Here is a 12,078-nt window from a genome sequence, read left to right on the forward strand (position 1 = left end):
TTTGACCAAAAAATCAAAAATTACTAAGGTAATTTGGATCAATTTGAATTCATTGAAATCCATGAGTCCAAAAGAGAAAAGTAGTATAAAGTACAGGATAATGTATGCACTTTCATAAGATTAAATGGTGGCAATAATAGAATAGTGGGAGCTTTAAATTATATTTTTAATAAAAGAGGATTTTTGTCCTATAAATATTAACTTGGTTATGAAGCATATAAACATATCTGTGGTATGTATACATATATATGTACACACATATACACATATATACATAAGCTTCGATAAACAGAAAAGTACAAGAACAAAAATGTGCAGGAGAATACCCTCAAGAGCTGATGAAATGCACTAAGAACAAGAAGGCTAGAAGTATGTCCAAATAATGACCAGTGCTACTGATAATATCAAGTGACCAATGAATAAGAAGATCAAACAATCATCATTTGACATACATTAGTCAAGTGTTTCTAAAAACAGCCTGTGTAGACAGAATTATTCACTAAAAAAATTAAAAAGGTCTAAATTATTTTCTAATCATACCCAGAAATCATATTAATATATTATTTTAATAGGGCCACATGTTAGAAAAGTTACAAAATTTCACAACCTAGCATTTATATCAAACACAGACATAAAACCCCATGATATAAAAAGTAAAGCTTCATTACATTAGGAACAAAAAAGTCTCAAGCTAACAGTGAATGCTTTAATTTGATACTATCTCCTTGTACTAAGCATCTATATCTTGGGTCCCACCCAAGAATCAGCTCTCCAGCAATTTTAAATTTATAACTTTGGTATGGTACTCTCATGATTATGTCTTGAAAGAAAACTAGAGTAAATGTAAAAATATATGGCATAATAAATGAAAACCTAAAACTATGAGGGATGGCAGTTAAATAAAGCTATAAAGATAAGATGCAAACAAGCTAACACAAGAAGCAATTTGTGACTTTGAATTCTTGTCTCCGTCTTTTTAACTGAAAGTGACTGTGCTCTGCTCAGAATGTTTCCCTACATTACAGTCTGGAGAGGGTCTCTGGGCACTGCCAGCTTCGGATATTCACAAAACGAAGATGGGATAAGTGCAGTCTCACTCACTCTATCACATCTAGTGGCAGATTTCTCTCCGATACAATTTTGCAATATTATCTAACAGCTTCAGGGTCAATGCTATGCCCTTCAAGAGAAGGCTTTGCACATCACTATTTGGATTATGCTTTAATCTAGTTTTACTACACACCCTTTTGCAACAGGGGCTTGAGAATTTCATCCATATATGAGGCGAGATCCCAGATAAAGTCCTTTCAATTATTGTATAATGGAAAGCTTGTTCTTTGTTCCTTTAATTTCTTTTCTCCACCATTGCATATTTGAAAATAGTTTTCCATGAATGAATATCTTCTTCTTTTGCATATCTTGTGAGCAAAGGCACTGGATACCTTTTTTTTCCTATTATTTTTCAAAGGACACTTGTACATCAAGGAGCTTGGGAGACAGAGAGAGTGCCTCTCTCCAAAGCAAATGACAAGCAAATGACACTCAAAAGATTTAGTGTCAAAACTCAAAAAGGTTTATATCCTGTCATTCAACCCATTCGATGTGCCAAGGTCAAGTGTCTTGTTTTTGCATCACATTTTATAAAAATATGATTGTATAGAACAGGTGTGATAGAACTTGATATCCTGAATACTACTCCTGTTAAAGTGACTGTATCCTTTGCCTTTGTCCTATGAGGGTCATGTCTTCAGATAGCATCCATGAAATTGTAAGAGGCTAACTTTTAAATTTGCGCATAGGGTAAAATCTCAGACCCTTCGCAGTCCCTGATGGTTTTGACAATGAGAATGGGATACTAACACAGCTTTCTGGAGAGGATGAGACCTGGTGAACTGATTAACAGAACTTCACGGAAGTCCATGGGAATCAATATTACAAGCATTGACCAAATTATATTGTTATTCAGGCAATATATGGTCCTTTACTTAGTTACCTGTTAATGAGGAAAAATAGAAGGGTAATTGCAGGCCAAGCACTGGGAAATAGATAGAAAGGCAGCTGCCTGATGGGACCACAGTTGTTGGCAGCCATCCTCTCAGTGGGCCTTGTCACAACTGTGGCAGTCGGCCTTAGGGTCCCCTGGGTGGGCAGAAATTTCTGATCCCTTTCACATAAAAGTTACAGAGACATGCACCTACCCTAAACATGTAAAGGTGAAATTTACTGCTATGCGCAATCCCAGGTGAATCATTAGAACTTGAGGTAGTTCACTTGAGAAGGGAATGGGTGTAATGCTCATTAAAGAAAAACTGAATCACCTGCACTATTTTACAGCCTTGTTTTTCCTGGAGTACATCAAGCCAACCCTAGTCCACTTGGAGACAGGAAAATATCTCAGAATATTTTGCAGTGGGTCCTGGCTATTATAAGGCTGCTATTTCGCCCTATTTGGCACATTTCCCTGAGATAGACAAATTCTCTTAGGAAACAATAGATGAGACATTGACTGGTGTTCATGGTAAGAGCCTGTTCTCCACTGAGACCAACTGCAATCAAGCTGCCGGTCAAGCCTGCGCCTCCCAGGTTGCCATTGTTGATGGCCAAATCCATCCTCAAATCAGACATGGAAACACATCTACTATAATAGACCCAGTGTAAATAAAGGACTATTGTTCCTTTATTTATTGATGCAGAGTCTACAAACGCATGCCAGGTTTATGACTCTTACCGGAAGTTGCCCCATTTGTAGTGCAATGAGAGAGGTAAAATCAAATGAGGCAATTGTCCAAGAATGCTGCCAAGAAATTAACTAAATCAAATCTTTGGCCCACTCTCAGGATAAAATTTTGCTATGAAATAAGATACAGTGATTTTTTGTTATTGGAGGGAGAGCAACAACCCCAATTACATGGGAAATATAGGAGAGGGAATGATCCTTCAGATATAGATACAGATACAATATCCATGCTATTAGAATATATTTTTTCTGAATTTTATTTTTCAATTAAAGTTTCTATTCCATATTATTTTGTATTAGTGTCAGGTGTAGCAATATATTTTCAAAGCGTCTCTTCTTCACAAAGAGAAGGGCCATGGTGGAGCTCTCACAAACCATTGCAGGCCCCTTCAGCCTAAGGGACCAACAGGATTCCCATTCTCCTCCAGGCAGCTCCACCTGTGATTCACGAATCGCTTTTCTCTTATTACGTAGAAGTGTTTCAGCAAAGTCAGAGAATGTTCCAGGATTCTGTACCCTGATACAAGATTCCTGTCTACACGTCCCTACGCCTGCCCACACAATCATTTTTATAGCTTAGTGGACCCTGCAGGCGTTGGTCCTACTTAGGGAGCCCCAATGATTGCGAACAAAAAATTTTAACCAGGGAGGGCCCATTAGTGGTACTGGCAACCTGCACCCTTGACTGATGTAGATTCCAACTGAGACACAAAGAGTTGTACATATTTCAGTTGGAAAAATCTAGAAACCCAGGATTTATCAATAGGCTGCTTTACCCTCACCACCTCAAAATCCAAGTTCTATCAATTTAACCTTATTTATAACCTTAGATCAGCCCCTGATTTTACAAAGTCTGATTAATGCCACCACTACATGACTGGCCTCCACAATTGCAGTCTTGGTACCTTAAGTCTGGCTATTCCCTGTTCTTAAAAAAACAAAACATTAAAAAACCACCTTCTGGTATGACTAATTACATCATTTTCTGCTAATCTTAAGAGCTCCAAACATCATTAAGCATAAAAGACAAAATCCCTAGCATGGCCTGCAACATCCTTCATGTCCTGGCATTGAACTTGTCTAGAATTAGTCTTAGTACTCCTAATACATTTTCTATACACTTACGTACAAGTACATTATGTGCTTAGTATTCATTCTCCCAGTTCCCTAATACATTATGCTCCTTCCATTTCTTGTTTTCTTTTTGTTTGTTCTTTGTGCAGGATTTTGTTCATTGCATAATTCATAATCTGTCTTGAATGTTAAAATTCTTGTATTCTCTATGTTTCATTTCACTCCTAACTGAAATTCTTCTCAGGAATTTGATTGGTTACTCACTGATGTGTTTTAACAGCACCGCATCCATGACTTTAACATAGTTCCTATCACTGAATATGGCATTCTTTTACTATTTTTCATGTCTCCAAACACGTAATGACCCATAAACACATGATAAGCTTCATGCAGTCTGAAGCTAACTTTGCAAAGAAACAACCAATAAATTTCAAATTCAATGTAAATACTCAGTAAATGTTTGCTGAGTGAGTTAACAAATGTATTCCAAATTACTGTTTCAACTATTAAAAAGTATATAATGATACTGTAAATTGAAGAGAAATTGAAAATAAAAATAGTTTAAAATAGTCATTTTGGCTGAATATAATTTAGTTTTTACTTTTTTAAATACTACTCTTGCTTTAATATTTCTTATGTAAAAATTACTTATAAAAGCATAGCCCTAAATTTTATGGGCATATGAATAATGAATACTCATTTTACACATGATTAGCAATTAGGTTTTCAGATTAGTTAGTTGTCACATTGAAAAAAAGAACAAATTCCAGATTGTGAGATGCTAAACAGATAAGAATAAGTGTTGGACAAATCTTGATAAAATATTAGAGATTCAGTAGGTCATCCTAAAAACATAAAGAACAACATAGAGTGAAAAAAGAAGGGAACAAATGTGAGATTAAAGCATTTAGATAATCAAAAACTATTCTTCTATGTGACCTGCTTCTGCTCTATGTTCTAGGGTTTCAGGGAAGAACCATAATTAAAATAATAGAAAATAGAGTGACTTATGTTGTTTCCATATCTTGGCTATTGTGAATAATGCTGCAATGAACATGGCAGTACAGACATTGCTTTGAGGTTCTGGTTTCATTTCTTTTGATATATATACTGAAGAGTGGGATGGCTGGATTCAATAAATGAATAGATAAAGAATATATGAGAATAAGAAAATTCTACTGTTCGCTACAACATGGCCATTATGCTAAGTGAAGTGACTCATACAGAAAAGGACATTTTGGTATGATACCACGTACATGTCGAATCTAAAACAATTGAACTCATAGCAAGTGAGAATAAATGGGCTTTACTAGGGGCTTGGGGTGGAGATCAGAAGATGTTGGTCAAAGGTTTCAAACTTCCACTTACAAGATGAGTACGTTCTGGGGATCTAATGCACAGCATAGTGATTATAGTTAACAATACTGCATTATATACATGAAAGTTACTATGAGAGTAAATATGAAATGTTTTCACCAACAAAGAAAAGGGTGATTTTGTGATGTGATCAAGATGTTAGCAAATGCTACAATAATATACCATTTCATAATATATATTAATGTATCAAATCAACACATTGTATAACTTAAACTTATACAACTTTATATATCGATTATTTCTCATTGAATCTGGAATACTTTTTTTAAATCCAGAAACAGAACTAAAAGTAGTGGAGTATAGAAGAGATATAGCATCTCCTAATTGAGAAAGTGCATGGGTTGAAACTTGGCAAAGAGCTTGTTGGAAGAAAATGGAAATGAGAAAAATTTTAAAGCATAGTAAATGAGTAAGTCGAGCTATACTACATGTAAAGAAAAAGTTCTGAAAAACTTAAAAAGTTCAGTTTATAGACAATGTGCTTTTTAATAATTTAAGCTTAAGTATCGAATTCACATCATTAAAATACCACATAGATTAGTGATAGCAATGGGATAGATCTAGGCAAAAAATATAGACCATAGCCCCCAAAAGATGAAACAGGCGAAGGACCACATTCTGCAGACCTCCAGAACAGAATGAAGTTTACGGCTGACTTGTGGAGGTGCTTAGATGGAGAAGAAAAAAAGGTCTAAAAAGGACCATTTAAGTGGGAGAACCTCTGGCTAATAGGACTTTAAGGAGGAAAAATCGGCCCACTTGGCAAATGAAACACAGATGATTTTCATTATTCATGTGGTGGAGCCTACAAGAAATATGAGGTCCAAAAATTAAATCCCAAATCCTCAAGAGTAAATATGTATTCCATATATAATTTTCTACAGAATCAATTTACTAAAGTACTGATTTTGTGTTAGCCCTCAGTATGTACTTATTTCTTAGACACATCTTTGACCTATTGGTTTTAGCACTGAACACAGAGGAAATAAAATAAAAACTAGTATATTAACTGCCTTCCCCTGTTCTAAAACGGGAGTCAAATTTTGACAGCATTATGCTTTCTATTGAAATTAATGTTAACAAACTCTATAACCTTTTTCATTGGGAATAACAGAGTTATATTCTTGCTTGGCCTTAACACCAACATGTTTCTGGACCATAAATATGTTTGATTGCTTGATGATAATTTTCAGAAAAAGTAGCTACCATGTCCTTTATGATAAACAAACAAACAAAAGCATGGCAACTTCTACTAGTAACTATATTATAGCCAAACCTCATTATCTCATTAGTACAAAATTAGAAATTAACTCTGGTGAGTATGAATATTTTCCCAAAGTGTTCTAGTGCAAAAAAAAAAAATACATTGGCACTATTTTTTTTCCATTTTCCCTACTGCAAGGTTAAAAATTCAATACTTAGTTTCTAATTACATAAAAGACTTCTAAAGATTAGCATTTAAAAAAACAACAAGTGTTGACTAAAACACACCTGTCGGTTAATCATCAGACAGTTTAAAGATGCCTTACAAGTATATGATAGTCTATCATTTAAAATAGTTTTCATGTTTTAAATACAGTCAAGATATTTTGGATCATTTCTTCATGGACAAGACAATGGCCCATTTGAAATATGGACAGACAGACTTCTAACAGAAAGTTACTTTACAAAAATAATCTTTAAAAAATTATGCCCCCACTTTGCATATCTTTTCATGAAATTAGTCTATCAATTTTCATGCAATCATTGAAGAGAATATACCCAGAATAATGTGCATGTTTTAAATTTAAATTTCCAAATTATGACACATTCAAAGTTTTCCATTTATATGTTTAAAACACTTTTCTAAAATAGTCACCAGGTAAAGCAAATTCATGGGTAACTTACTCTCGAATTAACTATATACAATGAGAATTATAGTTACTTTTATATTTTGCATAACAAAGCAGCACAGTTTCACTATGTGCTTCACAATTCCCATCTTTGCAAGATAGTAGAAAACCAGGGCACATTAAATCAATGTAAAAATTTAACTTTATAATAATCCGTATATAGTAATCTTTTCTCCCACTGCACCTTGTATCTGTCTTATCCATCATCTATTTACTATAAGAACATTTCTACGATGGTGGTTAAGATCTGCCCCATCCACTACCACTTATAGCATGTGAAGCCATATAATCCCAAGGGTGGATAGGACCTGGCCTCTTGAATTCTGGCAAAAGCACCTCTGGAAAGAACTGTTTTTGACAGTTTCCAGAATGAGATTGACCAAGGAATCTGAGCAAGAGGCATGAAGAAGTGGGGCACTCTGTAGCCATTCCGGCCACAAATTGTGTGGCAGTTACAGGTGAAGAGAACAAAGACCTGGGCCAAAACACAAGACCTGCACACCTCTTTTCTCTTCAATGTATCGACCTTTATTTCTATTTTGCCTTAGAGAATTACTTGACCTTTGGATTCTCCATGAAGTGCATTTACTGAATAAAAACTTTACCTCTGTTGAAGCCACTTATAGTATTTATTTTTTCCTTGACAGGACCTATGAAACTAATTCTTATATTGGACAATATAAAATGTGTTTTTTTGTTTGTTTAAATAGACAAAGAACGTAAAGCTTATGAGTAACAGGAATGGGCTTAAAGGCTTAAGTATATTAAATTCTAGATCGCTTTCCCACTCTTCCATGACGTTTTCTTGAATTGTATTTGTGGGTCATACTATTCATAGATCTTCAGTGAAGTAAGGATGAAAGGATGATAATTCAGCAAGTTCACAAGTCATTGAGACAGAGACAGTTAAATAATAATTTCTTATCATCGGGGTTTCCCCAGGGCTGCACATACTGTGACTAGAGTCACTAAGAGCTTCTCTTCCCTTAATTAGGTGTCTGGGGTGCCTTGGTTTCCGTTACTGAAATAGGAGTCTCCTCTGTGGCTGTGTTCGGAATTTAAGCCCCATGAGAGGAGTGTGTTTATTTCTGTATGTTTAGTAAATATAATAGCGCTTGGAAAACAAAATACATTCAATACATGCCTATAGGAGAACACACAGGGACACACATACTATATAGTATGCATCCAATGAAAAAGGTTTTTCAAATTGCACTAAAAAAATAAAACCTATCAGTAGATGGTGGTTTAGTATAAAACCATAAAGAATATAAAATCTCGATTTTACTTTTAAAGATGAGTTAAAAATAAATGCTCTTATGGATAATGAGTGCTATTATTAGCTCTTTAAGTGGAAGACTTAAAATAAGTCATTTTTTAAAATGCACTTATTACAGAAAGACTTTTTAACACCGATTTAAGATTTTTAAAAAATCCTGCTCAGTTTCAAAGGAATAAATTTTCTCTTAACAATACATCTTAGTTCTAAAGGCACTCCATACTAGAAAGTTCAAAAGATTGTCTGTACAGTTCATGGAGGGTGGCTCCTCAAAATTTCTAAAGAGATGTTGGCATCTATATTCATGCACATGCAAGAGTACATCTATGCACTCATGGAAGGGGGGAAAGAGAACAATCACTTGGAGGAGAGACATTTTGGAGAAGATAGGTGGGTGTTTTTTATATGTAAACTACATTTAGAAAAACAGATCATAAAAAGCCACTATTAAAAATGGCAGTCATTCTTTCTTGTCCTGGCTGATGTGGCACAGTGGATTGAGCACAGACCTGAGAACCAAAGGATTGTGGTTCGATTCCCAGTCAGAGCACATGCCTGGGTTGTGGGTCAGGTCCCCAATAGGGGGCGCACGAGAGGCAACCACACATTGATGTTTCTCTTTCACTTTCCCTTCACCTCTCTCTAAAAATAAATAAATAAAGTACTTTTTAAAAAATGTCAGTCATTCTTTCTTTGGCATACAGTGAGTGTGTGGGGTTAATAGAGATTCTGTTGATATTTCAAGAAATATAGACCTCATTTTTTAAATGGTTAAGCAGTTTACTTCTGAGAGAACAGGAGTTATATAGGGGGGAAGGCCTTATATTTTACTTTTTGTTTTATACTATTTCTTGCTGTTTGGATTTGTCACCATATGTATGTATTGCCTGCATGTTTATTAAAGTTATTTGGGAGTTGGATATCCTTCCAGTTTATTTTCATATGCAAATATACATTTTTTATCTCACAACTTTGGAGCCAGATTGTACTCATTGCGTTATGATCTTTATCCTTTTTTCTAATATGATATTTTGAAACAACTTCTTAAACCATTGGGTATAATAAGTATAATATGATTTTCAGCTTTATTGAGGTATAATTGATAAATAAAAATCATATATATTCAAGATATACAACTTGATGTTTGATATACATACACATTGTGAAATGATCACTAATCAATTTAAGTAATACCCATCTCTTCACATAATTACTATTTTTGTCCCTTTGTGTGTATGTGTGATGAGAACACTTAAGACCTATTATCTTAGGAAATTGTAAGTCTCATACAATACAATAGTATTAACTACAGTCATCACGCTGTACATTAGGTCTCCAAACCTCTTTCATCCTGTGTAAGTTAAACAATGCTATTATGTCTATTTGGTATTTGCAATAGTTTCATATTATCTGAATAGTCTCTACAACATACTGTTATATTGATATAGCTTCTTTGGCAATGATTAACATTTCATTTCAATACATGTGTATACAAAATAGAAGGTAAACAAAATGAAAGAAAAAAGGAAGAGATAAAAGGAGAAAGGGAGAAAGAGAGAGAAGACAGGAGGGAGGGAGAGGGGGAGGGTGGACTTCTGACCCAAAGGCTTTGGAAATAAGAAATCAGTCCCAAAGCAGTGTCATGTACTCGTAAAAGCTCAAGAACCATACAAGCGCAGCAACCAATACTACATTAATAAAATGTTGGTTCTAAAATACCTAATCAGTTCTTTTCATGAAGAAGAGTGTTCAAGGTAATATAAATACTTAATGGATTCCATTGCTCAAAAAATGCAGCTCCTGAGTTACAAGGGTGTATTTCCTGATTTGTCAGACCAGCGCTAGGTGTTACACATTGCACAGAGATTACAAGTGTATTCATCGAAAAGAAAAAAATATTTTCATCCTTTTCCAGAAAGGTCAGTGAAACATGTATATTCACAACTGTTTTCTTTTCTTTTCTTTTTTTTTTTTTTAAGAAATAACCTGCTACAGTTTGGGGAAAAGGGAAAATAATTTAAAGTTTAAAGGAATAACTTATTTTTTATTCCTTAACTTAGATACTCATATTTTATCTATATAGTATGTCTTTTCTTTTAAAAGTATAGTATGCCAACATAAATTATACAACTGATAAAATAAAACTTAAGTTGAAATACTGTATTGAATGTTGAGTATTGTCATAAAGTTCTTAAAACCATGTATTGAATAGAAAATGTATTCATTTTCTATTGCTGCCATAATACATTACCACAAAATCAGTGGCTTAGTAAACACAGACATTATTTTCCATTTCTGGAAGGAATAAATAATAAGTCCAACATAGATTTTATTAGACTAAGATCAAGATACTGACAAGTGCATCCCACCCTTGAGGTATGGAGAGTTGGGTCGCCTTCCCTACTCCTAGCACCCATTCTCCTTGGCCCCTCTCTCTACCCTTAAAATCCACAATGTCGGGCAATCCTTCTTACACAGTCACCTTCATTGTTCTCTATTCCACTTTTACATATTCTCCTGATACACTGGGCCCACTTGTACAATACAGGATAATCTCTCCATGGTAATGTCAGCTAGTTAACAACATTAATTCCATTTGTAACCTTAATCACTCTTTGCCATGTAATGTAACATACTCATGGATTCTGGGATGAGGCTGTGGGCACCTTTGGGAGGCCATTATTCTGCCTGCAAAACCAGCATTTCACCTACAAAGATACATAAGCATACAGGTCAAAGTATTAATTTGAAAAGATTATTATCTTATATTAGATTATTTTATAAGGTTTTGCCAAAATTCAGTCTTAAAATTAACCTCTATATAATGTATTTGAATCAAATATGCAAATTCTATGATGTATATGTATTTCCAGAAATTAAATAAAAATTAATTAAAATTTACCAAACCACACTTAATAAGAATAGTTTCCTTTATTTTCTACTCTTTTCATTATGTCATATTTGAAATTAACATTTTCTTTTGTGTACAGATTTATATACTATATAATTGAGTAAAGAATTTAACTCAGCCATTTGCATATGAAACTGTCATAAAATAATTTATTTTTGGTGAATCTTTGATTTAAAAAACATTTACTCAGTTTTGTATCACTTTGAAGGAGTTTTCATGAAGTCTCAGGAAATTAAACAGTAATAAACTCTTCAGTAAACTCTAACTGGAAATGATTTTAATAACCAATAATCTTAAAATTAGCTGAAAGACTAAAGCCATAAACACACATACAACACTCAAATAAGAAAACATATTAAAATAGGAAGTCAGGTTTTCCCCCCTTTGATGAACCATTTCGCAAATATAAAGAGGAGAAAATATGTATTGTTTCATCAGATTTAGAAATAAAAAGTTAAAAAATAACTAAATACATACCATATACTCATATATATGCACCTTTATGCATATGTGTATGTGCGTGCTTATGTGTGTATGCACTGCCCATGGCCACATATGTATTCCCTATCTATGTACACACACAAGGCCTGGGAGCAGTGACACCACGCAAACAATGGACACATCTATTGCTCGGATCATCCATGCCCCCTGCCCTCTTTTCCCACGTGCGCGGATGCCCCTTTCCCTACCTGGGCATCCTCCTTACTTGCTCAGACTTTCACACAACGTGCCTGCCATTCCATGCAAAGACTCCTTCCTTATCCTGGTTGGGCTCGAACACTCCACCCCAGGTGTCCCTTCACAGAAG

This window comes from Pteronotus mesoamericanus, unplaced genomic scaffold (assembly GCF_021234165.1).
Source record: "Pteronotus mesoamericanus isolate MK-2021 breed Mesoamerican mustached bat unplaced genomic scaffold, CSHL_Meso_final contig_94, whole genome shotgun sequence".
Lineage (NCBI taxonomy): Eukaryota > Metazoa > Chordata > Mammalia > Chiroptera > Mormoopidae > Pteronotus > Pteronotus mesoamericanus.